This window comes from Bubalus bubalis, chromosome 21 (assembly GCF_019923935.1).
Source record: "Bubalus bubalis isolate 160015118507 breed Murrah chromosome 21, NDDB_SH_1, whole genome shotgun sequence".
NCBI classification, from domain to species: domain Eukaryota; kingdom Metazoa; phylum Chordata; class Mammalia; order Artiodactyla; family Bovidae; genus Bubalus; species Bubalus bubalis.
The window spans coordinates 55978586-56003672 of NC_059177.1; the positions used below are offsets into that span (position 1 = coordinate 55978586).

General features: G+C 57.4%; 1 long non-coding RNA gene across 4 annotated transcripts; it reads left to right on the top strand.

The window, feature by feature from the left end:
* Positions 1-1533: 1533 nt before the first annotated feature.
* LOC102407025 lies at positions 1534-20097 on the top strand. Of its 4 annotated transcripts, none has more exons than XR_006547299.2 (4): positions 1534-4253; positions 10781-11477; positions 11895-13366; positions 17885-20097. It is a non-coding gene; the product is annotated as an uncharacterized LOC102407025 (long non-coding RNA). The 4 variants fall into 4 exon arrangements; XR_006547298.2 differs by lacking the exon at positions 17885-20097 and adding an exon at positions 13614-14187; XR_006547297.2 differs by lacking the exon at positions 17885-20097 and having other exon boundaries at positions 10781-11026; positions 11336-11477; positions 11895-14187.
* The last annotated feature ends 4990 nt before the right edge of the window (positions 20098-25087 follow it).

Here is a 25087-nt window from a genome sequence, read left to right on the forward strand (position 1 = left end):
TGTGACCATGGAAACAGCAAGAGAGAGCATCCCGTCCATAGAGAACAGAAACTAGCAGATGGACGCAGGTACACTGGGCCAAGGGGCTAACGACAGACTCTAACGGGGACTTCTTTTTATATATTTATTTATTACGTATTTGGCTGCATGGGATCGTTGGCTGTGGTGAGCTTCTCTCTAGCTGTGGTGCAGGGGCTTAGTTGCCCCTGAGGCACGTGGGATCTTACTTCCCTGACCAGGGATCAAACCGGCGTCCCCTGCATTGGAAGGCAGAGTCTTAACCACTGGACCACCAGGAAAGTCCCTACTGGTGACTTCTTAACCACAGGTAAGGATGGTGCTGTGTCGGTGGCCATGTCCTCAGTGCCTGGTTCGGCGCCTGGCACAAGGTGAGTCCTCTTTGAAAAGTGGAATTTTAGGTCATTTCAAAGAGGGCCAGTGGGACCAAATCCAGGCACTCTTAACGCTGTGACAGAAGATTGAGTTCTCCAGTAGGTACAGTAGTCACTCAGTGGTGCTGCGTTTTCCTGATGGAGATACAGAAGCCTCTCATAATCCATGATAGGTGATGTGGGAAAGTAAAAATAAATGTAAATTTCTCCCAAGTTAAAAAAAGGTAGACTTTTTAAATTGCTACACATAGAATCCCTAGTCTGTGCCAGGCACAGTGGCACTTGTTTTATTTCTAATTCTTAACAGTTGCTCTGAAGAGGAGATGCTGTGTAATTGCCATGTTGCAGATGAAAGCAAACTCAGATAGGTGTTTAGGTTTTATTCTCTGGGCCAGTCACTTCACTAGTAAATGGCAAAGGCAGGATTTGGACTCAGAGACCCTGAATCTCACTGCTTCATGTACCGGAAGCATTTTTCCCCCCCTCTTACATTTTCAGTAGGTATCTTCCAGAACATAAATGAAACACTTCCTGCTGAAATTCATTTAATTATCATGACCAGGTTGCAGCCCAGAGAAGCTGAGTTGGGTAATTGGAGTGTTATGCTATTTGCCCCTGCCCTAAAATAGCCCAGACTACTGTACTTAATCTTTTTGGAAAACAGAAGCTTTATTGAGGTAACATGCAGTTTACTCGTTTAAAGTGTTCTGCTCAGTGGTCCATCCAGCACCACTAATCCCAGACCATTTTCATCCCCTAGAAAACCCACCCATAAACTGTCACCCCGCTATTCTCCCAACCCGAAGAACACTAATCTACTTTCTGTCTATAGCCTTGCCTCTTCCGGACATCTTACATAAATGGAATCACACAGTACGTGGTCCTTGGTGCCTGGCTTTTTGCACATAGGACGTTGTCAAGGATCATCTGTGTGGCCACGTGTTTCAGTGCCTCGTTCCTTTTTGCTGCTGAATAATATTGCATTGTGTAGATACACGTTTCTATCCATCCATTGGCTGGTGGATATTCAGGTTGTTTCCACTTTTTTTTAATGGGCTTCCTGGGTGGCTCAGTGATAAATCTGCCTGCCGATGTACGAGATACAAGTTCAACCCCTGGGTTGGGAAGATCCCCCTGGAAAAGGGAATGGCAGCCCACTCCAGTATTCTTGCCTGGAGAATCCCATGGACAGAGGCTCCTTGCAGGCTGCAGTCCATGGGGTCACAGAGTGTCAGACACAAGTGAGTGACTTTCACAAGTTTAACTGGGTTCTCAATGACCAGGACTTATTGGGTCCCCACCACCAGTAAGTACGGTAGGTGCTTGTGCTTTGTGACTGCTGATCAAGCAGCTTTGAGACTCTTGGTGCTTAACACCAAGATTTTATTTAAAAGAGAGAGGAAGGAGAGAGAGAGAAGGAAGCCTGGCTTCCTACAAACGGTGTCCCCCGACGCTCCCTTCACGCCTTGGCCTCTTTGCTCATCTTCTCCTTCTTGCAGTGACCTCCCCCAGCCCTGTTTGTCTGCCTGACAGCACCTACTCTTGTATTTAACTCTTTATTTAGGAGTTTTTCCAACAGGGACCGTCAGTGAATAGTGTCCTAAACCTCAGTCATCAGTCACCAACTTGTGATCAGTCTTGCCTCATCCACATACCTGCCTTCCCCTCCCATCTCTCTTCAAACTGGATCCTTAGGGAGGAAATAACCAGGTAGCATATATTATTTGTTCTTTTGGGGTTTTTTCCTGGTCAAAAAAAAAAAAATTTTTTTTTAACTATGGTGAAATTCACATGACATAAAATGAACCTTTTTTTTCCCCCTCATTTCAAATGAGTTGGTTTAATTTCAGGTGGTACAGAGATCAGGATAGAACACAGACTTAAGAGCACACTTTGGCAGGATTCTGGACTGGGTTTACATGCATCTCATAGCTGAGGTAGAAACGGCTGAGAAGAGCTAAAGATGAACCAGTGTGTGACTTTTTTTTAAGGTTATTCTTAAATGTAGAATAGGTTCCATGACAGCACTTCCTTCTAGCTATAGGTGGCAGCGGATACTGTGGCAGCGAATCCAGGCGTTTACACAGGAATGGAACTAAGGGTCATCGTCGCCTCAGGCACAAGGCCCAGCTTCCCTTTTGGCCAGGTTTCTCAACTCCACCGGGTTGGGGGGGGCGCTTTCCCCGGAGGCCTTCGCTTTCAGCTCCTTCCCCTCTTCCTCCTGCCTGTGCCTAAACGCCTCATCTTCCTCCTCCATCTCCTCCTTGCTTCTTCAACTGCTTCTTGCGCTTCCTGCCGCCTTCGCGGCCGCACGTGGCTCCCGCCACTAAAAGGAACCAGGTTACAGAGAACAGCTCGGTGGCGTTTGGCGGGCGCTGGGGCCGTCGCCGCCTCTGCCTGGCGTGACAGCAGTGTCCTCGCCCCAGAAGGAAACGCCGCACCCGACGCGCGGGTGCCCCCACGCCGCACCCGACGCGCGGGTGTCCCCCACGCCCCCCTTCCACATGCTGCGGCCACCGCCCTGGGCTGTGTCCCTGCGAGTTTCCCCGTTCTGGGTGTTCTCTACAAATGCAGTCATCCAAAACGGGACCTTTCTGGCTGGCAGCTCCTTTCCCTCAGCGCGTTTTCAGCGTTCATCCATGCTGTGGCGTGGCTCCGCACTCCACTCCTTCCCGCGGCTGAAGCAGATTCTGTCATAGAGGCAGGCGTGCTTCGCTGCCTGATGGCTGTTGGGACCGTTTCCACCGTCCAAGTGCTATATGTTATATAGACACCCTGCGGCCATGGGCGCAGGTCCGCACGCACTGGTTTAAGTCCCTGTTTTCAGTTCTCTCGGGGTGTACGCCTACGAGAGACCTTGCCGGCTCACATGGCAATTCTGTGTGTGACCTTCTGGGGATGTGAGCAGCCTGTTCCCTGTGGAGCCTGCCCTGAGTTCCCCACGCACACTCAGGGGACGCCAGCTTTGCCAGCCCCTCCGTTACAGCAGCCCCCTCACCGAATGGCGTCTTTGCTTTACGCGTGGTTTTTGCCATGCCGCATGGCTTCCTCCAGTAACCGAGCCCTGGGTCAGGAAACACCTTCCTCCATTCGTTCTCACTGCCATTCAGGCGAAGTAATCCCATGATCCTGGCTCAGGAGATGGACCAGTAATTCCAGGCAGGGCAATCTGCGTGGGTCGGGAGGCTCTTGCTGGCTGAGTGGGGAAAGAGGAACTCTTCTGTTTGTTATTGACAGGGGCCCTGTGTGCCCAGGGCCTCCAGGAACACAGCCCGAGGTCAAGAGGGAGGGAGGCAAGGCCCAGACAAGGACAAAACAGGTTCCTGTCAAACCAGTTTGACTCCTGGATGCAGCCATGCTTGAAGCCAGTTTCAGTTCTAGAAGCTCCCGGTTCAGGAGCCAGTGCCTGCGTGCTCACGCGCTTCAGTCGTGTCCAACTCTCTGCGACCCCAGGGACTGTAGCCCACCAGGCTCCTCTGTCCGTGGGATTATCCAGGCAAGAATACTGGAGTGGGTAGCCATGCCCTTCTCCAGGGGATCTTCCCAACCTGGGGACCTAACCCGTGTCTCTTGCATCTCCTGCTTGGCAGGCGGGTTCCTTACCACTAGTGCCACTGGGGAAGCTCTCATGACCCAGTGAATTCCCTTTCTTGCTGAAGCTTGTTTGAGTTGGGTTTTGTTGCCCGCAGCCAGGAGATGCACGTGACGGTGGACTTGTAAGAGACTGTCCGCCAGTGCCCTCCCTTCCGGGACCACAGCACCCTGCGCTTCAGCAGTGCTGTCTGCATGGGAGTGGCCGCATCGTCAGAATCGAGCGAGGGACCAGGAGGGTCAGTTCCAGTTCCTGGGCTGTGGAAGCAGGTGAGTGTGACGTCTGAGAGCTGTCAGCAGGGAGAGAGTCCACACAGGCAAAGAGGTGAGGCGGGTCATAGCCCAGCACCCCGGGCCCCGGCCCAGCTCTGCAGCCGGCCACGCGGTCCTCGCCGGGGTTCACTGTGTAGGACATACCTATGCTCCTCTCAACTAGGCACCCTTTGGGGGCCCAATCTAAGGAGGAACTGTGTGGAAGTTCCAACACCCAGCTGTGTTTTTGAGCTATAAACATGGCCATTTCATATGGCGCAGTGTCGTGTGAACAGTATTCTGCTGATGAGGTCAGAGAGGTCGGGGTCTTGCCCAAAGGACTGCGCGTGTGCTCAGCCATGTCTGATTCTCTGCAACCCCGTGGACTGTAGCCTGCCAGGCTCCTCTGTCCATGGGATTATCCAGGCAAGAACACTGGAGCAGGTTGCCATTCCCTTCTCCACGGCATCTTCCCGGCCCAGGGATCTAACTCTTGTCCCCTGCATCGCAGGCAGATTTTTTTCTCTTTTTACTGTCTGAGCCACCAGGGAAGCCCAGGAGGGTGTCGTGAGTCACCTTGTCAGATACCCAGATCAGCAGCCAGGAGGCATTAGATACTCAGTGAAAAGTCCAGCAGCCCTGCTGGCATCCTGGACGCTCTTCGCCTCGCCTGACAAAGCGCTCGCTGTTGCCTCCATGCCTTCACACGTGCTGTTCCCACAGCCGTGTCCTCCATCCATCTGCTCTGGCGTTTCTCTTCTTGCTTCAGAGAGCCCCGCTTCTCAGAACTCTTCCTTGACCAGCCCTTCTCCCCACAGCCCCCAGACAGACCAGGAAGCTGTCTTCAGTCCCTTCTCCCTGTCTGGGGCCCAGCGGCAGCTGAGCAGGGCTCCGGGATCACACCATGAGTGGTGGTTGAGCAGTTACATGACTGTCAGCCCTGCTGGGGCTGTGAGCAAACCTGGGAGGGGCTGGTTCCTCTGCTCCGAGACCTCGGACTCTCACTGTGCTCAGGTGTGAAACAGTTAGCGGTTGAGGTAGACATCTCCCGGACATGGAACAAGTACCCAGAAGAGCCTGCGTCTGCAGGGAGCCTGGCCTGACACTTCAGAGCCAGCTGCCTGGACCCACCCATCGGAGAACTGCAAACTGCTTAGCTGGCGGCCCCCGCGAAAGAATTCAGAAACACCGCACCCTCTTACGTGTTCAAAAATTGACATCGACAATGTCGAAGCCAAAGTGGGTACACAGGGTGTACTTTTCGGGGTATGTTAAATATGGACACTGTAAGCTTGAACTGTTTGATCACTCCACGTTACACATCCCGTGAAGCTGAAGAGCGTAGTGGCCCCACCGGCACTCGTGTAGACAGCACACAAACGAGCTCCTCTGTATTAATGAGGTTTCGCCTCAGTTTCTCTGAAACTTGTCTTCAGTTCCGCTCCTCTCAAAAGGTTTTAGCCCAACGTAACTTATTCTTGTGGGCTTCCCTGGTGGCTCAGTGGTAAAGAATCCACCTGCCAACGCAGGAGACGCAGGTTTGATCCCTGGGTCAGGAAGATCCCCTGGAGAAGGAAATGGCAACCCACTCCAGTACTCTTGCCTGGAGAATCCCATGGACAGAGGAGCCTAGTGGGCTACGGTCCATGGGGTCGAAGAGTCAGACACCACTTAGCAACTAAACAACAACAATACACTTTAAAAATATATATATATATTTGACTTTGCTGGGTCTTAGCTGTGGCATGTGGGATCTGGTTCCCTGACCAGGGATTGAACCCAGGCCCCTTGCATTGGGAGTGCAGAGTCTTAACCACTGGACCCCCAGGGAAGTCTTCAACAGTATATTCTCATGCCTGAAAGTCGCTTACTGATCACACCATCTTCTCTGTGACAACTATGGATATAAACCGGTTTTAAATTTTTAAAAATTTTCTGTGCTCCTAAGTCACTAAGTGCGAACTGTTATTCTGCAAAGGTATGATTACAAATACTAGTACATGATTGATCAAAACTATAAATATAAGTTTTGATAGATACTGATTACACAAAGTATTATTTCACATTCCATTTTTAATGGTTTAACTGGATTTCCCCCGTCTTGTGTACTAGTGGAGAAGTATTACTTATCTCTACAGCTCCATCTCTTCTTCATTCTTATTTTTACGGCTATAAGCACTCAGAAATCTTGTCACATTAATAAGGAACAGAAAAGAAAGGAAGGAGTCCTGGAGTAACATTAACCATGTTACCTCCGTTTGCGTTTTACACCAGAAATCAATAGTAATCCATCAGAAAGAGTTATTTTTTGTTGCCACCTGGTGCTTGGTATTATTATTTGTGCATGATTCCATTTTTTGTAATAAAAGTTAAAGACATTATGATTACTCTCTGTTAGTTGACAAAAGGAGTGGGCCCTCCTGCCATTTGTTGCAAGCAAGAAATGGAAGCCACTGGACTGGCCAAAGGATTTATCTCCCAGTACTGGCAGCCCTTACAGCCCTGCTCCCTCTCCAGACCCAGCGCAGGACTTCCCCCGGCCTTGCCAGCTGGGGGCATTTGCCTTTGTTTCCCAAAGCAAGAAGCCATTTCCTCAAGGAGTCATTTGAAACCCCTGGTGAATGGCTGGGGAGCAGCCCTTGGCCAAAGGACCTGGAGAAATGGTTCAGGCCAGGAAGAATGAAAAAGACTCCATCTCAGGCTGTAAGTGCATTCTCTGGCTGGCCCTGCCTCTCCCACACACCCTGCCCAGAATCTGCTACCTTTCAGTAGAGAAGACCTGAGTGGGACCTGCCCCGGGGCCATGTGGTTAAGGAGGGTGAGGCTGGAACTCTTCACATGCATCTTTTCCAAGTACTTCAGCCTGAGAAGGCTTAGTGAATACATTTCATTTAACATAAAAATGAACAACTAAATGTGATCCAGGATTTGGAATGGGGATGGGGTACGGGAATGCTATAAAAGGCCTCGTTGGGACAACTGGCAATATTTGAGTAATATTTTGCAGAGTACATAATAGTCTTGCATCACCATTACATCGCCTGATCTTGAAAGCTGTACTGCGGTTGTGTAGTAGGATGTCCTTGTTCTTGGGAAACACAAACTGAAGGATTTAGGGTTCAAGGGGCAGCACGTCTGCAATTTACTCTCCCCGTGCTTGGAGGTGGGGGCGGGGGGACTTGAATATACGTAGAGGGGGGTCCGAATGCTAACACTTGATGAATCTTAGTTAAGAAAGTCCTTGAGCTCTCTGTTACTAGTCTCAGAATTTTTCTGTAACTTTGAAAACGATTCAGAAAGACTCTGGCGCTGAAAGCCCGGTCTCTGTCGCCGCCTGGCGGCTACTGAGGGGAGCGCACCCTCCCTGGCGGAGACATTTAAACTCCGGCCTCCCGCAGCGGCTCCCGGCGGATCAGAGATTCCCGCCCAGGGCATCCCTGGCTGGACAGGTTTGATTTTCCATTCCTAGGTCCATCCGCCATCTGTGAACCACTGCAGGCGCCTTTTTTGTGCAACCAAGGTGAGGTTGCGGTAATGTTGGTTGGAGAGGAGTCAGTTTCAGAGCGTCTTCCAACCCGGATGCTTACTTGCAACCAGGGAAAGCGAGGCCGGGAGAGGGCATGTCGTCGTCGAGCATAGCTGGAAACGAAGCCTTCCTGACTTCTCTATTCTCAGCAAACTGCCGGCCTGTCTCTTCATCGAGTTTGACTCAGATGCAGCCCCTGAAGTCTGGGCTCCCACGAGTCGGCTCTCTGACTTCACTCCTTCCCACCAGGCGCCTCCCCCAGCCGGCCTCGGACCGGGGTCTCGGTCCACACGGCTCCTCTGCACCGACTGCGCCCCACCCCGCCCCTCGAGGCTGCCTCTTCCTCCCGTGCTTTCTGCCAGGATGTCACCTGCCCAGAGCCTCCGGCGACCACCCCTCTCGCTGAGTCTTCTTCCCTCACCGGTCTCCCAGCTTGTGCAACGGTGCAGTCACTTACTTGTCGTCTAAACGATGCTCTGCACCCCCTCTGCCCCCGCCCCTCACTGGAATGGGGACCCCCTGCAGACGAGACCCTCTCTGGTTTCCCTCGTTCAAAGCGGGGGCGCTGGCAAGGACAGCCGAGGTTTGCCCCGTCTCCCCGATTCCCCAGCTTTGCAGCCACGTGACCCTCAGCGAGAGAATGTCTCCTCCCACCCCACCCACCCACCCGCCAGCGGCGTCTGTGATTTCGGAGGGGCTCAAAGCCCCAAGGGGAAGGGGGAGCTGGTGGCCGAGTGACCTCTGGGGACGGCGCGGCGGGGCACGCGGGGCTCGGTCCCTGGCTCTGGCCTCCCTCCCGCAAACGAGGAGGGAGCGGCACGGGCAAGGGGAGGCGCCACTGCGCGACCCGGGGGACCCCCAGCCCCGGGCCCGCGGAGGGTCCCACCCCCGGGACAATGCGGGGCGGGGCCGGAGCGGACGTGCGGACAATGGCCCTCGCCCACCCGGCGCCGCTTCCGGCCTTTCCCAGCCCCGGCGGGAGGGAGGGGGCACCGGGGAGGCCGGCGCGGCTCGGGGCCACACGTCCCGGGCCCGGGAGGGACTAGGCAGCACCCGCGCGCGGAGCCGCCCGTGGCCCCCACGACTGCGGCGCCCTAGGAGATGAGTACCCCCCGGCCCCGTCCCGCAAGTGGCCGACAAGGGGAGTGGTGGCTTTTAAAAAAAAAGGTTTTGCTTTTTTTTTTTTCCTATCAAGATGTAATTTAGCTAGAGGGAAATGGACAGATGTCAAACGTGACTGTTTACAGGGTTATACCCTGGAGAAGGAAATGGCCACCTAGCCCAGTATTCTTGCCTGGGAAATCCCATGGACAGAGGAGCCTGGGGGTACTACAGTCCATGGGGCCCCAAAGAGTCTGAGCGACTGAAGAATGACAACTATCCTTATTCATGAGGGCTCCACCTTCACCACTACTCACCCTGCAAAAGATTCCCCCTCCTAAAGCAATCACATTGTGGATTAGGACTTAACAGATGAATTTGAGTAGGGGGGACCGCGTTCGACCTACAGCAGAGCCTCCGGAAGAGTCATTGAAAAACAAATGAGGAAAGAGGGGAATGAACACAGGTGCTGTCTAGAAGCCCAGGATGTGGGAGGCAGGCAGCAAGCCCATGCATGGCAGGCAGGCAGGCCGTGCTGCAGGGCCACCTCCTGAACATGGGCGGCTCCTGGAGGCCGGGTCCTGCTTCCCAAGCCCCTTGAGCTCTGAGTTTTGGAAGATGGGGAGGTGGGGCTAGGAGGGGCCTGCCTCCCAGCGTTCAGCAGGTCTTCGTTGCACGTGTGCTGTATGCGGGCCACTCTGGCACGGAGCACCACCCGCTGCCCTGGTGGAGGTGCCAGTCCCTCAGGAGAGGTGGTTGACAGCCCCGATGAGCCGAGAGCGCCCCTGTGAAGGGGGCCATGGGAGCAGACATTTGAGTGATGAAAAGGCAGCAGCCCCGCGGAAAGGGCTTAAGAGGCAGAGGGAACAGCAAGGGCCAAGGCCGGGGGATTAGAGCATGCCAGGTGGACTGAAGAGAGAGCACAGGGACAGCGGGAGGGGCCAGGACCGGCCAGGGCACCAGGGGAGAAGGCACCTTGGTTGGCTTCTGTGGCAGAGACAGAGTACTGCCGCATGACAACAGAAATTTCTTTTTCTGCAGTTCTGGAGGCCAGAGGGTTTCCCTGATGGCTCACACAGTAAACCATCTGCCTGCAATGTGGGAGACCTGGACTGGACCCCTGGGTCAGGAGGATCCCGTGGAAAAGGGAATGGCTTACCCACTCCAGTATCCTTGCCTGGGAAAGCCCATGGGCAGAGGAGCCTGGCGGGCTACAGCCCATGGGGTCACAAAGAGCCCTACCGGGCTCACTGGAGGCCAGAAGTCAAGGTCAAGGCGTCAGCGGGTTTGCTTTCCCCTGACGTCTCTCTCCTTGGCCTGCAGATGGCCCCCTTATCACTCTGGCCACACACGGTCTGTGCGGAGACTTGTCTGTGTCCTAATCTCTTCTTATAAGGACACTGGTCCCGTTGGCCTGGGGCCCACCCATATGACCTCAACTTAATCACCCCCTTGAAAGGCCCTGTCTCCAAATCCAGTCACATTCCGAGGTGCTGGGGGTTGGGACTTGAGGATGTGAATCTGGGGACACAATTTAGCCCCTGACAGATGGCTTTTGCTCTTGGGGAGGTGGGGGCCTGGCTGAGTGTTGAGCAAGAAGAGACAAGATCTGATTTGCATATTAATAAGGATCCCTCTGGCGCCGAGGCAGGAGGGGAATAGACTGGGTGGGGGGGAGGAGGAGGGGAGAAGAGTGGGGGGGGGGCAGGGCTGAGACCAGTGAGGCGGCTACTGCCCAGTCCAGGCTGGAAGCTGGTGGCTGGACCTGGGTGGCATGGTGGGCGGGGCGCAGCAGCCAGACTCTTTGTTCCGAGGTGCGGGGCCAGGAGGTTTTCCCAAAGGACAGAGCTGGCGGGGTGCAGGAGAGGGGGGTGTGGGGCCCTGGCTTCCTTATCCAGCAGGTGCCTACTGTGTGCAGCCCTGCCCCCCCAGGAGAGGCAGGCGAGGCCCCAGGCCTGCTGACTCCGGCTGACTTCTCCTCTGGCACTTCCTTCCCAACTCCTGGCTGTGGATCCTGACACCCCCCCCACCACCACCACTTGGACAAACATCTTGCGGCCGTTTCCTCCTCGCCTGCCCGGAGCCCCGGCCCAGCCTGAACAAACACTCGGGACCTGCGCTTCCGGCCTCAGCTCTGGGAAAAGCCCGGCCAGGGGCCGCCGAGGTCAGCCCTGGAGGGAAGTGGGAAGGGGGCCGCCAGGGCCCCCGCATGGGGTCTGGCCTGGCCGGCCTTGGCGCTTCATTGACCCCCATCCGTAGAATGGGCCTAATCACGCCCACCTCAGAGGCCCCTAGGGAGACAAGACGTGCCCTCTGGGCCTGGCACAAGACGGGGACACTGCCCACGGGGCCGTGAAAGGCCTGGGATGGAGGGAGGCTCCAGGGGACTCCCCCAAGGGACCACAGTGGCAGGAGGGGCCAGACTTAACTCTCCTCCTGTGGCCTCCCACTTCTTGTTCCCATTTCCGAAAAGTGTCCCACCAGGCTGCCGTTTCAGTCCTGGTCCCCACAGACCCTCCCGGTGTGTCGCTATCAGAGATTAGGAGCCAGGCCCGGGGTGCGGCAGGAGTGGACAGACAACTCTTGACAACGCAAATAGGCGAAGATGGCTGATTGTGAGTAGCGAGCTCCCCGTCGCTGGACATATGAGCAGAGCCAGCCGGATGTGCAGGAGGCAACCCCTGCCAACACTTACTCCTCCTTACCTGCTCCCAGTGCCCCGTGGTCTGGGGGCAAGCTAGTGCGTTCTGGGGGTCACAAAGATCCAGATTCCAATCTGGATCCGCTGTGTGCCCAGCCCCTCAGTTTTATAGGTGTGAAGGGGTCTGAGTGAACGGGCCAGGGAAGGCAACCGGCCCCCACGGTGCTCACCCCACTGAGGGGCTGGCGGAGGCGCAGGTCCAAGGGGCACGGGGTCTCTGTTTGCAGGGGACGGGGGTGGTGCCTCCTTCACTCAACCCCCTAACTTGAAGGCTTTGCCAGAGAAAGCCTCCCAGCTGGGGTTTGATTTTGATTTTATTTTTGTTTTTCAGGCAGGAGCTCGGAGTGGAAACAATGGAATTAATGTGTGTAAGGGTTTTGGTGTTTTTTCTTTTTTTTTTTTTCCTTTGGAGCAGTTTCTCCTCATCTGCGGGGTTGGATTCCCACCTCAACTTCCGGTCTTTGGAGGAGCCGGCTGGAGAGGATGGGCGTGGGCGGGGGGCGGCGGTCAGGAAGGAGAGAGCAGGGTGGCGGGGGAGGAAGGAAGGGCTCCTTCTTGCCCCCTGGGTCTTTGCACTGGCTGTGCCCCCCCCCCACCTCAGCCCCTGCCCCTGTTGGTAGCCCCGGTGCCTCCTCCAGGAAGCCCTCCCTGACCTCCCCCACCCAGGCTAAACAAACTGGAGTCAGCACCTTCCTGCTCCCATTCATCGGCATTTCATCTTCCACTGCGGGCTGGGCCTGTTGGTTTACAGCTCTCTCCTCTGCTCAGCACTCAGGGGACAGCAGCCGCGTACAGCATGGGAAGGGGGACCCGGTCCCTACACTGTGGTCCTCACTGTCCACTCAGGCCCCTTGATCTGCGGTGGAGAAGGCAAAGGGCGAGTCGGGCGGGGTCGCGGAGGGGCGGTGGGGTGGGTACAGGTACAGAAGTGGGTATGAATGGAGTGCACAAGGGCTGAACTCCGACGACCCTGGCTGCCAATCTCGGCAGTGAGTTCTCCCTGAGTCTCAGCTTCCTCCTCTGTAAAATGGGGATGACAGCCCTACCCGGCGAAACCAACTTGAACGGCCCCAGCGCCCGGCCCAGGAGGCACACTGCAGGTGCTTTAACCAGCTTAGCGAGGCGGGCAGCTGGGCTTGGTGCCCAGGCGGTCTGGTCTCTTGGCTGGGAGGGTCCGGGGCATGGAGGGGAAAGCGGAGCCCCAGACCTGTAACTCACATGGATCCACTCAGCTACCAAGTAATGCGTCTGGTTCCCCCGCAAGCCCACCTCTCCTTCTCCCGGCATCCTCCGCCAGGGGCGGAGGGTCCTGCAAACGCAAACCTGCGGTAAATAACGCTGATAATAGCAGTTACGAGCCTTTTCTGAGGCTCCTCACTCAACCTCTCCATCCCTCCTCTATCACGTGGGGTCAGCGCTGGGTGGGCACGTGTGGGTCCAGAGGAGCACGGCCCCTGCCTCCCATCAAGCCTTGAGGTCCGGAGGCTTTGAGGTTCAGTAAGAACAGAGGAACAGGGCTGGATAATAAAATGGGGGGCGGGGGGACCTCTGGCTGTCACGCGCAGATACTGGCCCCCCTTCGGAGGATACCTTACGCATGCACGTGGTGCTGGGTTTCTCCACGTCCGTCAAATAGTAGAGGCGGTGCGTCCGGACCCACGTGTGCGTGCGCAGCGTTTGCTGGCTCTGCCCCGGGTACCCGGGAGAAACTGAGGCACCGAGCAGGGTGGTGACTTGTTGGGGAGCTTCAGAGCTGGGGTTCCACCAGTGCTACCTTTCAGAGGGGACCTGCGGACCAGCCAGGTGAGTCCAGCCCTGGAAGTTGTGTCTGAGAGGAGGGTCTGGGGTGGGCGGCGCTGTAAGCCCTTCTCGGGTGGGTGACCCCCGACAGGTGGCCAGCTGTTCTGAGCGTCTGGTACCCCGCCACGGTGGAGTTGAGTCTCTCCCTCGGGGCTGTGGGGTGGCGACAGGGCCTGGGCTGGGCCAAGGTGGTCTCCCCTCGGAGTGCCGCGTCCCCAGGCTCCGGGCCCCACCCTCCCTCTCTTTGTAGGTGCAGCTGCGCTTTTGGCCTCTGATTCTCAACAAATACCCACCATACCACATCCTCCCAACCCGTGGCTTTTGTCTTCTGTTGCCTTTAACACAAATAATACACAAGTTTCTCTGACGAAACTTAGAAAATTGAGACTGGAAAGAAAAACTTCAAATTCTCCTCTCCCACCCAGCAAAGCACTCCGGTACAGGGGGCGCTAGTGGTGAAGTTCTTGCCTGCCAGTGCAGGAAATGTAAAAGACCCGGGTTCGATCCCTGGGTTTGGAAGATCCCCCTGGAGAAGGGCATGGCACCCCAGTATTCTTGCCTGGACAATCCCATGGATAGAGGAGCCTGGTGGGCTAGAGTCCATGGGGTCGCAAAGAGTTGGACATGACTGAAGCGACTTGGCATGCATGCAGGCACCCAGGAAAACATCAAGGGTTCACCCTGCTTGATTCTGCCTCTCCCCAACCCTGTAACCCACGGCGCACACCCTCGGTGGCGGGCCCTCAGGGTGCCCATCATTAGCTGCATGGCGCGTCCAAGCCCAGGTCCCAGAGTGCAGCTCGGGATGTCATAGCCCTCGATTCCTGTAGGGGCGGGGGAATGCCCACCCCTGCTGTGGAATGGAGGGGGAAGTGAGAACGAAGAGGCAGGGATGGGATGACATGGGTCCAGTTGAGGAAGTGAAAGTTCTCCTGTGGACCACCCCCCCACCACCACCTCTTACAGGATTGACGGCAGCCCGCTGGCATCATCCCTTGTCCCGGATGGAGGTTCACAGGGTGGTGCCCCCCCCACCCGACCAAAACCATACTGGGGCCCCAGGCTGTGATGCCAGGAGGAAGGGGGTTTCCCTGGTCGCTTGCCCAGGGAGTCTCAGCTCAGGGGGGACCGTCCCAGCCTCAGACCCCAGACTTTGACTCTGGCCTGACCAGCCAAGCCTCTTGAGTGAAGACAGGGAAGTTGGGGCCTGGGGCGGTGGTGGGTTTACTTGTTTGGCTTTACTATTTTCAGATAGAGACTGAATGGGGTCTAGAGCCCAGCCAGGGGGCCTCAGACACCTGCCCAGATGTTCGTGGTGGTAGCCTCCTGTCCTCTGTGAGCGCTCTACCTGGTCACACTGGGCAGGGTTCGAGTCCCCTGCTGTCCTCTCTGTGGACTTGGCCTTGGCAAGCCCCTGCCTGTCTTTGGCCTTCTGTGAAACAGGGCGAGGGACTGCCCATGCTCCTTAGGGGAGCAGATGAGATGAGTATCGGTCCCCCTGGGACGGGCCCCCGATGGGTGTCAGTTGGGTTGGAAGGTTCGGGCAGGTGGCCTGTCCTGCCCCGCTGACCAACCCCAGGTGCGGAGGGGCAATGGGCTGGTGGCTCCATCCGTGTGGAGCTCACTGGCTTCCTCTGGGGCCCCACAGGGCGGCCTGTTTCACTGGGGAGAGGGTCTCCCCTCTTATCCCCTTCCTCCAGGCCTCCTTCCTGCTTCCCGAGGTACGGCCGACCTTTCCGTCCAGGCGCTCATCAATTGCGCTCGAGGTGCTGAGCATCCGGCCATGACTCACTTCCTGTTTCCCGGAGCTAGAAATAGCTTCCTCTGGATGCTGGGCCAGTGCTGGGGGCTCCCTCCCCAGCAGCTACTCAAAGTCCCTGCAGCCCACCCCTCGCCAGGCCTGGGCACCCCACTAAGTCTGTGTTCAGATGGACACCAGGCCAGCCCAGGGACCATTCCTTGCTGCCTTAGGGTTGTAGGAGCACCCACTGGGGGTCTAGCCCTGGGGCAGCGGCAGTGAACAAACATGTGGACCTGCCCTTGGGTGTCTAAAGACACTCACCAAATAACCTGGCAACTAGGGTGCTGTGAGCACTGTGCAGGGAGCACCTGGGGGCCTCTGCCCACGGTGGAGTCCTCAGGGGTCATGGATGAAGGAAAACAGATGGGGCTTTACCCCCAAGAGCTTTTGCAGGGTTTCAAGCTGTAGGAAAACAATGTGAAGAGGTTTGCAATTGGACAGTCTCCCTGAGGCTGCTTCATGGAGAAGTGATTCCAGGAGAGGCAGGAGGGGGTGGGGCTTGGACGGATGATGTCACCTCAGACTGATGGGAGGGGAGGAGGGGATGCCCTCTGGACAAATGGGAGGAAAGGACGGGGTGTCTGGGCACCTCCCAGGTTCTGTCTTCAGTGCCACGTGCGACGCAGTGGAGGCCTGGGCTGGGTCCAGGTGGGGTGACGCATTCAGTCCGTGACTGTGGACAAGTCACTCAACTCCACTCTGCCTTGCTTCCCATCTGCAGAATGGGTATAATAGAAGGCCCTCCTTCATGGCCCGCTATTGAGAGGAATAAATGTGATCATCCACGTGCAGTTCCTGGGCAGCCTCAGTAAACTGTAGCTGTTTTATTTTCCGCCTTGGGCCCGGTAGGTCTTCTGCCGTGCGCCCGGGGCTGTGAAAAAGGTGATGAGGCTCCAGTGAAGCTGAGAGGCGCAGCCTCACCCTCATTTTGCAGAAGGGGAAACAGAGGCTGGGAGAGAAGGGCTCTGTCCAAGGTCCTGCAGCTGGGGAGTGGTCAGGCAGGTTGTAAACCTGGTCCCTCGGTTCCCAAAGCCTCCCCACACCACCTGGGGCACCCAGAGTGTCCAGCCCCTGCCTGTGGCCCTAAGCTGGGGGAATGAGTTGACGCCAGCATGATCAACCCAGCCAAGTCACGTCCTCATAGGAAAATCTGTATTTTTAGACTCACAAACCCTCCCCAGGCTGGGGGGATGGGTGTCGGCCTTCCCTGGCAGGTGGGTGAGAGCACGGTGTGGCGGGGTGGGGAGCATCAGCCAGACACTAGGGCCCTGGAGCTGTGAGGAGTGGGTACCAGCCAAGAAAGTGGCGAGAGGACTTTAGTTCATCTCCTTGCCCATCCATTCACTCACTGGTTCTTCCCTCTCGTGAGCCTGCTCTGAGTCCCTGTGGGGGACCCAGGTATGCCCCCGACAAGATCCAGCTCCTGAGACACCCCCCGGTTGGTGAGGGAGCCAGAGCAACAGACACATTGTCGCTTGGTGTGGGCGCTGTGGTGGTGGCCACGTGGGGGGCCGTGGGAGCACAGAGTGGGAGGACTCACCCAGCCTGGGAGATCAGGGAAGGCTGCCTGGAAGGGGAGAGGCCAGCACCGACTCTTAGAGGCACCCTTGGAGGCTCAGCCAGGGGGCCAGGGTGAGGAGGGAAGTTTCAGGGTCGAGGTGAAACGTAACATGCATACCAGGACCTGGGGGTGGGGGGCTCCCGGGCCCTGGGGACTCAGACTCTGGCCTGGAGTCGGGGAAGGATGCGGGGAAGTACTGGTGAGGACGCTGGCTCATCCTGAGCCTCCTGGCTGTGGTCAGTGGAGACTGCGCTTAAGTAAGATGACAGATGGCGTCACCCAAAAGTCCCCAAGGGACCAGTTCCAAGTTCCTCAACTCAGCGGACTCTGGCCAGGCTGAGTAATGCTCACGGGCTGGCCTGCCTGTGGTTAAGGGCTGGACCTTCCAAGGCCTTAGGAAGCCCTTAGGCTGGACTTTCCAAGGCCTTAGGCTTCCCTGGTGGCTCAGTGGTAACGAATCTGCCTGCAATGCGGAGGACCCGGGTTCAATTCCTGGGTCGGGAAGATCCCCTGGAGAAGGAAATGGCAATCCACTCCAGTATTCTTGCCTGGAGAATCCCACGGACAGAGGAGCCTGGTGGGTGACAGTCCATGGGCCCGCAAAGAGTCAGACACGACTGAGTGACTAATACTAACTTAACTTCCAAGGCCAGAGGCTGGACCACTCAAGGTCACAGGCTGAACCACCCAGGACCAGACTGAACCCTCCAAAGCAGAAATTGAGCTTTTGACGGTTGATGATAAAAATCTGGCAGTTTGAGGAGGAAATCCTCTAGCAGTCCTGGGGGCAGCAAGCCCAGGGCCAGTGGACACTCCGGAGACCGGAGTCCCAGCAAGAAGTGCACAGCGTGGGCTCTTGTGTCCATCCCCTCACATCAGCCTGTTACCCATGCAGAGCTTAGCTTGCACACTCATCCCCCACGTGTTTCCGGATTCCCACCCTTGTACACATGACCCCAACGTGCACACAGACACACACACACATCTCCCCACAACCGTGCCCATGTTTTCCCCTCTTAGTGTCCCCCCCAATGCGTACACACAATGCATACACACTGGGAGCCAACCCGAGATGGGCTCCTGCAGGCTGGGGCGGAGCTGGGGGGACAGTCATTACCAGAGTGTGCCCCGTGGGCCCCCAATGTTTCTCTCCTGGCAGGTGAACTGATGGGCTGCAGCCCCGCCCACCCTGGGCAGCTGTCCATGAGAAGGCCTCTTCAGAGCCAAGGGCAGCGTGGTGCCGTCCCACCTCTGCGAGTTTCAGACAGGGCAGAGTCTGCCCCCAGTGACCAGAGAGGCCCCTCTGACTTAATGTCTCCAGTTGAACTCTGCATCTCCCACCAGCCTGTTGCTCTCAGCTTCTGGAAGAGGCAGCCCCAGGCTGGTGAAGCCCCCAACCTAGGAACTCCCTGCCTGGACTCTGCCTCTTCTCACCACAGACCACATCGTCGTCCCCTAGTCCTCAGGAGTCCCTCTTCCTAAGAACCCGAAAGCCATCTTTGGCTTCCTGCACTTGCTGTGCAGTCAGGGGGCTCTCCCTGGCCTTGCCTAGCCCTCCAGAGCCTGGAGAACCCATCCCACCCCACACCCCTCCAGCGGAGCCCCCAGCTCACCTTCTCTGCGCCTCCAGGGGCCGCGCATTGCCCACTCCAGCCACTGCCCTGGTCCTCGTGCTGGGAAAGCTCTCCTGTGAGCGTCCTGAAGATCTCAGCTCAAGGGTCACTGCCCCAGGGAGGCCCTTGCTCACCCCAAGACGGGCTCAGGTGCCCCCACCCCACGAGAAATCCTCCTGGAACCCCGTGGTATTGCCCTTTGTCAAAGCTGTGGCTCTTCGCAGTTATGTGATTATTTGCACTATTTGATTAAAGACCATCTCCCCCATGAGACAGAGACCATGCCTGCAGGGTCCCCATAATATCCCCAGGGCTTGGCAGAGTAGGTGCTTGGTCAGTGGTGCTGGAAGGAAGGAAGGGAGAACTCTGTTCTGGTGTTTCATTCCACCCAGGAGGCGCAGGACCCTCAGAACCACACCAGGAATCAGGCTGAGGGGTCACCTTGAGGGCCAGTGGGTCTTCCAGGCACAGGGCAGGATGGCCTGGTCTTGTGAAGGGGGCAGGCAGTGTGGCCACGTGGACAAAGCGGGGGTCGTGGAGGCAGCTTTGGCAGAGTGTGTCTGGCGTCGCCCAGGAAGGGGTCTCCAGCGGCCAGCGTGACCATCCCATCTGCTCGGTTGATGTCCTGGGGTGGGGACACAGCGGTCCATCCATCCTAACGTTTATAGGCAGTGATCACGTGTCCACCCAGGAAGACCACCCAGTCCGCTGGGGAAGACAGATGCTCTCCTACTGTGAGGTGAGCAATCTGATGAGAGGAGCTTCTGATACTGCTCCAGAAAGTCCTCTGGAAGGAAGGACTCAAGGTAGTCCTCTCAGAAAGACAGCCATGTAGACTAGACTTTGAGGGAGGCCTGGGAGCTCAAGAGGAAAGACTTTCGGAAGGAAGCGACATCTGGGCTGGGTGTGGAGAGACGCCTGCAAGATGACCGAGAAAAGAAGACGCGCGTCTTCTCCGAACACTGGGTTCTCTTTAGAGACTTGTGCAGGCCACAGGGCCGGTGAGACTGGGCCCTGCTCATCCACGCCAGCCTCGCCCACACATGCATGCCAATGAGAGCATCTCTGCCCTGTCCTAGAGCCAGGAGGACTTTCTGGTTCTCGTGTGTGCCCCGCTGGAGTGGAAGGGGTCTCAGAATCGGTTCAGTTGCAGGCCAGGTCCAGGCACACCTGCTAAGCAGACTCCAAGGAGCCACTGAGGAAAGACCCAGCTCTGTCCCGAGCAGAGACCAAACGCCATGGGCCAACTCTGTCGGGAAGCAGATGCATCATCCCATTTTACAGAAGAGAAAATGAGGCTCAGAGGAGCATGTAGTCTGGAGATGACAAAAGGGTCTTGAGATGAGGCCCTGGCTGCAGGGGGAGGAAGTGGCGGCAGGGGGAAGAGCTGCCTCTGTGGGCACCTGACACCCAAGCCAGCTCTGAGCTCCGTCCAGGCGGGGTGGGACAGGGCGGCCAGAAGCCAGAGCTGGAGGGATCGGGGGAGCAGCAATGTCTCCTCACCATCCATGACTTGAATGATCGATATGAGTGATTCTTTACCACAGGTCAAGTGGCTGGCAGCTCCACATGCTCTAGGGAATATCTCATTTTGATCCACATGGCCTAGAAAGGCTGGGACTTTGAGAACCATTTCACTGAATGTTCACTGGAAGGACTGATGTTGAAGCTGAAACTCCAATACTTGGGCCACCTGGTGAAAAGAGCTGACTCATTTGGAAAGACCCTGATGTTGGGAAAGGTTGAAAGAGGGAGGAGAAGGGGACAACAGAGGATGAGATGGTTGGATGGCATCACTGACTCTATGGACATGAGTTTGGGTAAACTCCAGGAGTTGGTGATGGACAGGGAGGCCTGGTGTGCTGTGGTTCATGGGGTTGCAGAGTCGGACACAACTGAGAGACTGAACTAAACACTGGTGTGGAGACTGAGGCCTGGAGAGCCAAAGGGACTCACCCTGGGTCACACACATGGGAAGCAGACAGATCTGAACCCAGGACCACAGGATGCCTGTGGCACAGCTTTGACTGGGCTTCCCTCGTGGAGAAGAGGGGACGCCAGACCTAGGAGTTCCTGCTCCAACCTGAGTAGCGGGCTGGCCCTGAGCAAGTCACTTCCCTTTTCTCCTGCCCCGTAAATGGGCCTGACAGTCCATGCGGTGTGAAGGATGAAGTTCACGTTCAATCCTGAGTCATCCTATAAGGGCTCTGTAAACCCCAGGGCTCGGGTGCCCCTTCCCCTGGGAAGCCTGCCTTGGTTGCTCCCAGGGGCCTGGCTGCCTGAACGCTCCTCTGTGTATCTTCAAGGCATCGTCACAGCTGGGTCCTGGGGCATACAGTAGGTGCTCACTCAAAATCCGCTGGAATGAGGATGGCCAGACAGGCTTGGGTTCAAATCCAGGACCACTGCCTTGCCTCGCTGAGCCTCAGTTTACTCATCCATCAAATGGGATCACTAGCAGCGCCCTTCGATGGCTTCCCTGAGGATTGACTGGGACATGTCTGGTGCACAGTAGGTGCTCAGCCCCCATGACTGTTCAGTGAACAGCAGCGTCCTGCTCAGCTCTGGGCTTCCCCTGCCTCCTCGGGGCTCCATCTGTGGGGCACCTCCCCTCTGTTCAGGGATCGCCTGCCCCAGGCAGCTGGCCCCCTGGAGCGGGCAACAGCCCGAGAATGTGGGTGGGGTCCCCGGGGGCGGCCCTGCCCCCAACCCCCTGCCGCTGCCGGACAGAGGCCTCAGTGTGGAGCTGCCGGGGTCCTTTCCCGGGCCCAGACCCATGACTGGACGTCTGAGAATGCTGCCCATTATCCGACTCACAGAGCACAAAGGCCCACGCGGGGGCTTGGCAGGCCCGGAGCCCGGGGTGGGTGCATGGGGGCTCCGGGTCCCCACCCCAGAGGGCAGGGCTGTGCCCAGAGCCGGGAGAGGGCGTCTCTCACACGCAGGAAGGAGAGCCATTTCCTCCAGCCTCTCGGGGAGACAAAGACAGAGAGAAGCGGGCAGGGGGCTTGTCACAGGCGAGGGTGGGCACCCCTTGGGAGCCCTGACACCCGACCTAGAAGTCTACCTGCCCCCTCCCCACCCTGCCACCCCCTCCAGGGCATCCATCCTGGGGGATGGAATGCTCCAGAACCCTGAAAAAGGTCCACCCCCTGGTCTTCCCCAGAGCTGGTCGTGGGCAGACACCCACCGAACCTCCCCAGCAGCACCAGGGGTCTGTAGTTGAAACCCAGGACAGTCATGGGTCCTGTGGCCCCGCCCACGCTGCCACTCGAGGGTCACCCGGCCCCACCCATGTCCACTCCTATAGGACGCAGAGACAGTGATGGGAGACCCAGCGTGGAGGGGCAGGGCTGCCTAGAGGGGGGAGGGGGCAGGGGCCACTTCAGGCCGACTCTTTGCTGTGTGACCTCAGGCAGGCCCCTAGGTGTCTCTGAACCTGGCATTCAGGTTGATGAGAAGAGGGGAGGGAGAGCCGGGCGGAAGGTTAGTAACGGAGGCGACCTTTTGCATCCAGGTGGGTAACAGCCGTGGCTTCGACAGCATGTCTCAGTGGCGGCTGATATGAGGGTGACGTCGCCATCTGGGTCTGGGGGCCTCTCCTGAGTGGGGTACAGATGATCCCATTTGAGGGGCTGGGGGGGAGGACCCCTGCGATCCAGAGCTGGAAAGTCACTGGACGCCCTGCTTCTTGACCTGCCGGGCCTTTGACGTGTCGGTTTTTCCATTCTCGCCGCAGCCTTGGGAGCCTGCTTACCCTCCCCTTTGCCAGATGAGGAAACTGAGGCTCAAAGAGAGGCAGTTGCCACCAAGCTCACCCAGGCGGCTGGGGCAGACACAGCTGGGCCTGGAACTCAGGCCTCCCCAATGCCAGGGCAGGACATAGAGGGTCACAGTGGCCTAGAGTGGGGTTCAGAGGCCGCCCAGCCGTGCCGCTGTAGGCAAAGGGTGGCACCTCCCTGACCCTCAGTGTTCCCGTCTGTAAAATGGGGCTGAGAAAACCTGGCCATCAGGCTTGTTCCCGGGTGAACAAGGTGAGATGGGCAGAGCCTCGAGGAGGAGCTGCAGAGGGGCCCTGGCACTGTCAGGGGGCCCGGGCTGGGGTGCCGAGCTGTCCCGGAGGACTCTGTCCCTGTCACCACGGCGGTGCGCGGAGCAGGGGGCGTGTGGGGATCACTTCCTGCAGGGGAAGTGCTGGCCGAGGAGGCCAGCCCACGGGACTGGAGGGCAGGGGCCCTTTCCTCCCTGTCAGCCCTGGCCCCACTGTTATTTTTTCCAATTGAAGAAGGAAAACATTTCCTCCTCCTCCTCCTCCTCCTCCTTGCACTCTGCCCTGGGCGGCCAGAGAGCAGAGGACAGACGTGTCAGGATGGGGAACCCCCCGCCCCCCATCCCAGCCCAGGCGACAGGGAAAGGCCCGGGCTCCCTCTTCTCTGGGCCAGCCTGGCCGCTGGACCCCTGGGTGGACCCCAGGCAAGGACCTACCCCATCTGGGCACTGTGTCCTTGTCTCCAAGCACACTGGTTTCTATCAGTGTTTCCCAAATGTTAGACTCTTCATACCACCTGGATTGTGACCCTGCTGCTGCTGCTACTGCTAAGTCGCTTCAGTCACCAGGCTCCCCCGTCCCTGGGATTCTCCAGGCAAGAACACTGGAGTGGGTTGCCATTTCCTTCTCCAATGCATGAAAGTGAAAAGTGAAAGTGAAGTCACTCAGTCGTGTCCGACTGTTAGCGACCCCATGGACTGCAGCCTACCGGGCTCCTCCGTCCATGGGATTCTCCAGGCAAGAGTACTGGAGTGGGCTGCCATTTGTCTTTAAATCAACCCACGTTTTAAAGACTTCCATAAATGCATTTATCAAGCAAGCTTGACATCGGTATTATACTTGGAAAGCCAGCCTCACTTGCCCAAGCCATAAAATAAGTGCCAATATTATAAAGAAAACAAGGAGCTATAAGCAAAATTCTAGAATGCTGAGCTTGAGACCTCATCTCTATTAAAAATGGACAGTGACAAATATTAGAGAGGTATTAAAGATACATGGGCCCCAAGCAGAAACTTCCTCTTGAGCAGACACAGAGAAGGGCCTGATCACACTGATCACAGTGCGACCTGGGGTAGCTGGCAGCCACTCCAGGGTAGGTTAATCCGGGTTAGTTAACTCAGCGTGGGTTGATGGTGGGTACTACCTAACCCCCCTGCCTGGGGACCATCCATCTCCCCCGTGTCCCCTCTAAAATCCCTTCTCAGAGGATACCCCTTACCCCTCCGCCTCTTAGCATGACCAGGGGAGATACGGGCTCTTCCCTTCCTTCCTTCCTTCCTTTCCTCCCTCCCTCAGCCCACAGTTATCAGCACCTCTCTGCCCAGCCGGGGGTCCAGTGTGGCCGCCACCGCGATCTGTCGTGGCCTGAGGGTAATGAATGGGCAGAGGGGGAAAAACATGTGATCTGGTTAGAGCTGGGTTCAAATCCTCACCTCGCTCATGCCCCCTCCATTTCTCCATCTGTGAAATGGGTTTGATGACCCCTGCGTTTTCTGCTGGCTGTGAGGATGGCATGAGGTTGTGCGGGGCAGTGCTGGGTACAGTAGTTTGCTCTTGTTGGAAAGTGGGTCTGCGAGCTGCCACAGGGCCCTGATATAAGGGAAGAAGCACACAGTTACCCAGGGCCTGCCATGTGCCCAGCACTGGGCTGGCTTCACATCCACAGCCACCCAGGGGCTGGAAGGCTCTTATGGCTCTCCTCATTTTACAGACAAGGACACGGGCTCAGAGAGGGTAAGGGCCTTGCCCTAGGCCACACAGCACTACCACCTCCAGCTTCCATGAAGACGCTTGGACCCTGGCCATGGCTTCCACGGCTCACCTGGCCTGCGTAGCCCCAGCTCCCCGGCATCTCTGGAAACCCAGCCCTTGGCTTGGCAGGTAGTTTGGTGTCCAGAGTGCCCAGAACCATCCACCATGCGCCAGACTGAAGTTGCGACCACAGAGAGCATTCTCCTCAAGGCTCGGTGGGGGGAGCTGCAGGATGTGGCAAGATGAGCTGGGAGACAGGAAGGAAGCTAGGAGGGCGAGGGGGGTGGAGAGAGAGAGGGCTTGGGAGATCGGGGGAGGGAGATTAAGAGGGGCAGAGACAGAGAGAGAGATGCCCACACAAAGACAGAGTAGAAGGGTTGGGGGGGAGATACAAAGAATGGGAGAGACCGGGAGGAGTGAGAAGGCAGACAGAACCAGAGACGGGTGGGGAAGGCTAGAGAAGATGGGATGGGGCGGGATTTAGACGGAGGGGGGCCCCGGGGAGCGGGGGCGAGATGCACTGAGGCAGCCCCCTGCACCCGTCCCAGGCTGCTGCACAGGTGGCGCAGCTAAGTGCTCCCCACCAAGGCCAGAGGGGGGACAGGGGTCTTATCAGGCTGTCTCCTGAGCGGCCTTGAGCCCCGGGGGCGGGGGATGGGGCCCCGAAGCAGAACCTCTGGCTTCCTGCGTGGAGTGCTCCTGGCTGGCTGTCAGGGTGGCGGTCAGACCCATCGGAGGGCTTGGAAAGAGGCAGGCTGATGCGCACATCCTGACGGCAGGAAGCCGGGCGTTTGGGGAAGTGGGGGCCTGCTGTCAGCCTGGCCTTTCCTGCCTGCCCCGTGGGGCCCCGAGAAACAGCCCCCCCCATCCTTCCTTCCTGGCCAGGTGGGAACAGGTGAGGGAGGCTATGCTCCCCCCACCCAGTTCTGAGAGGCTGGAGCTGGCCGGG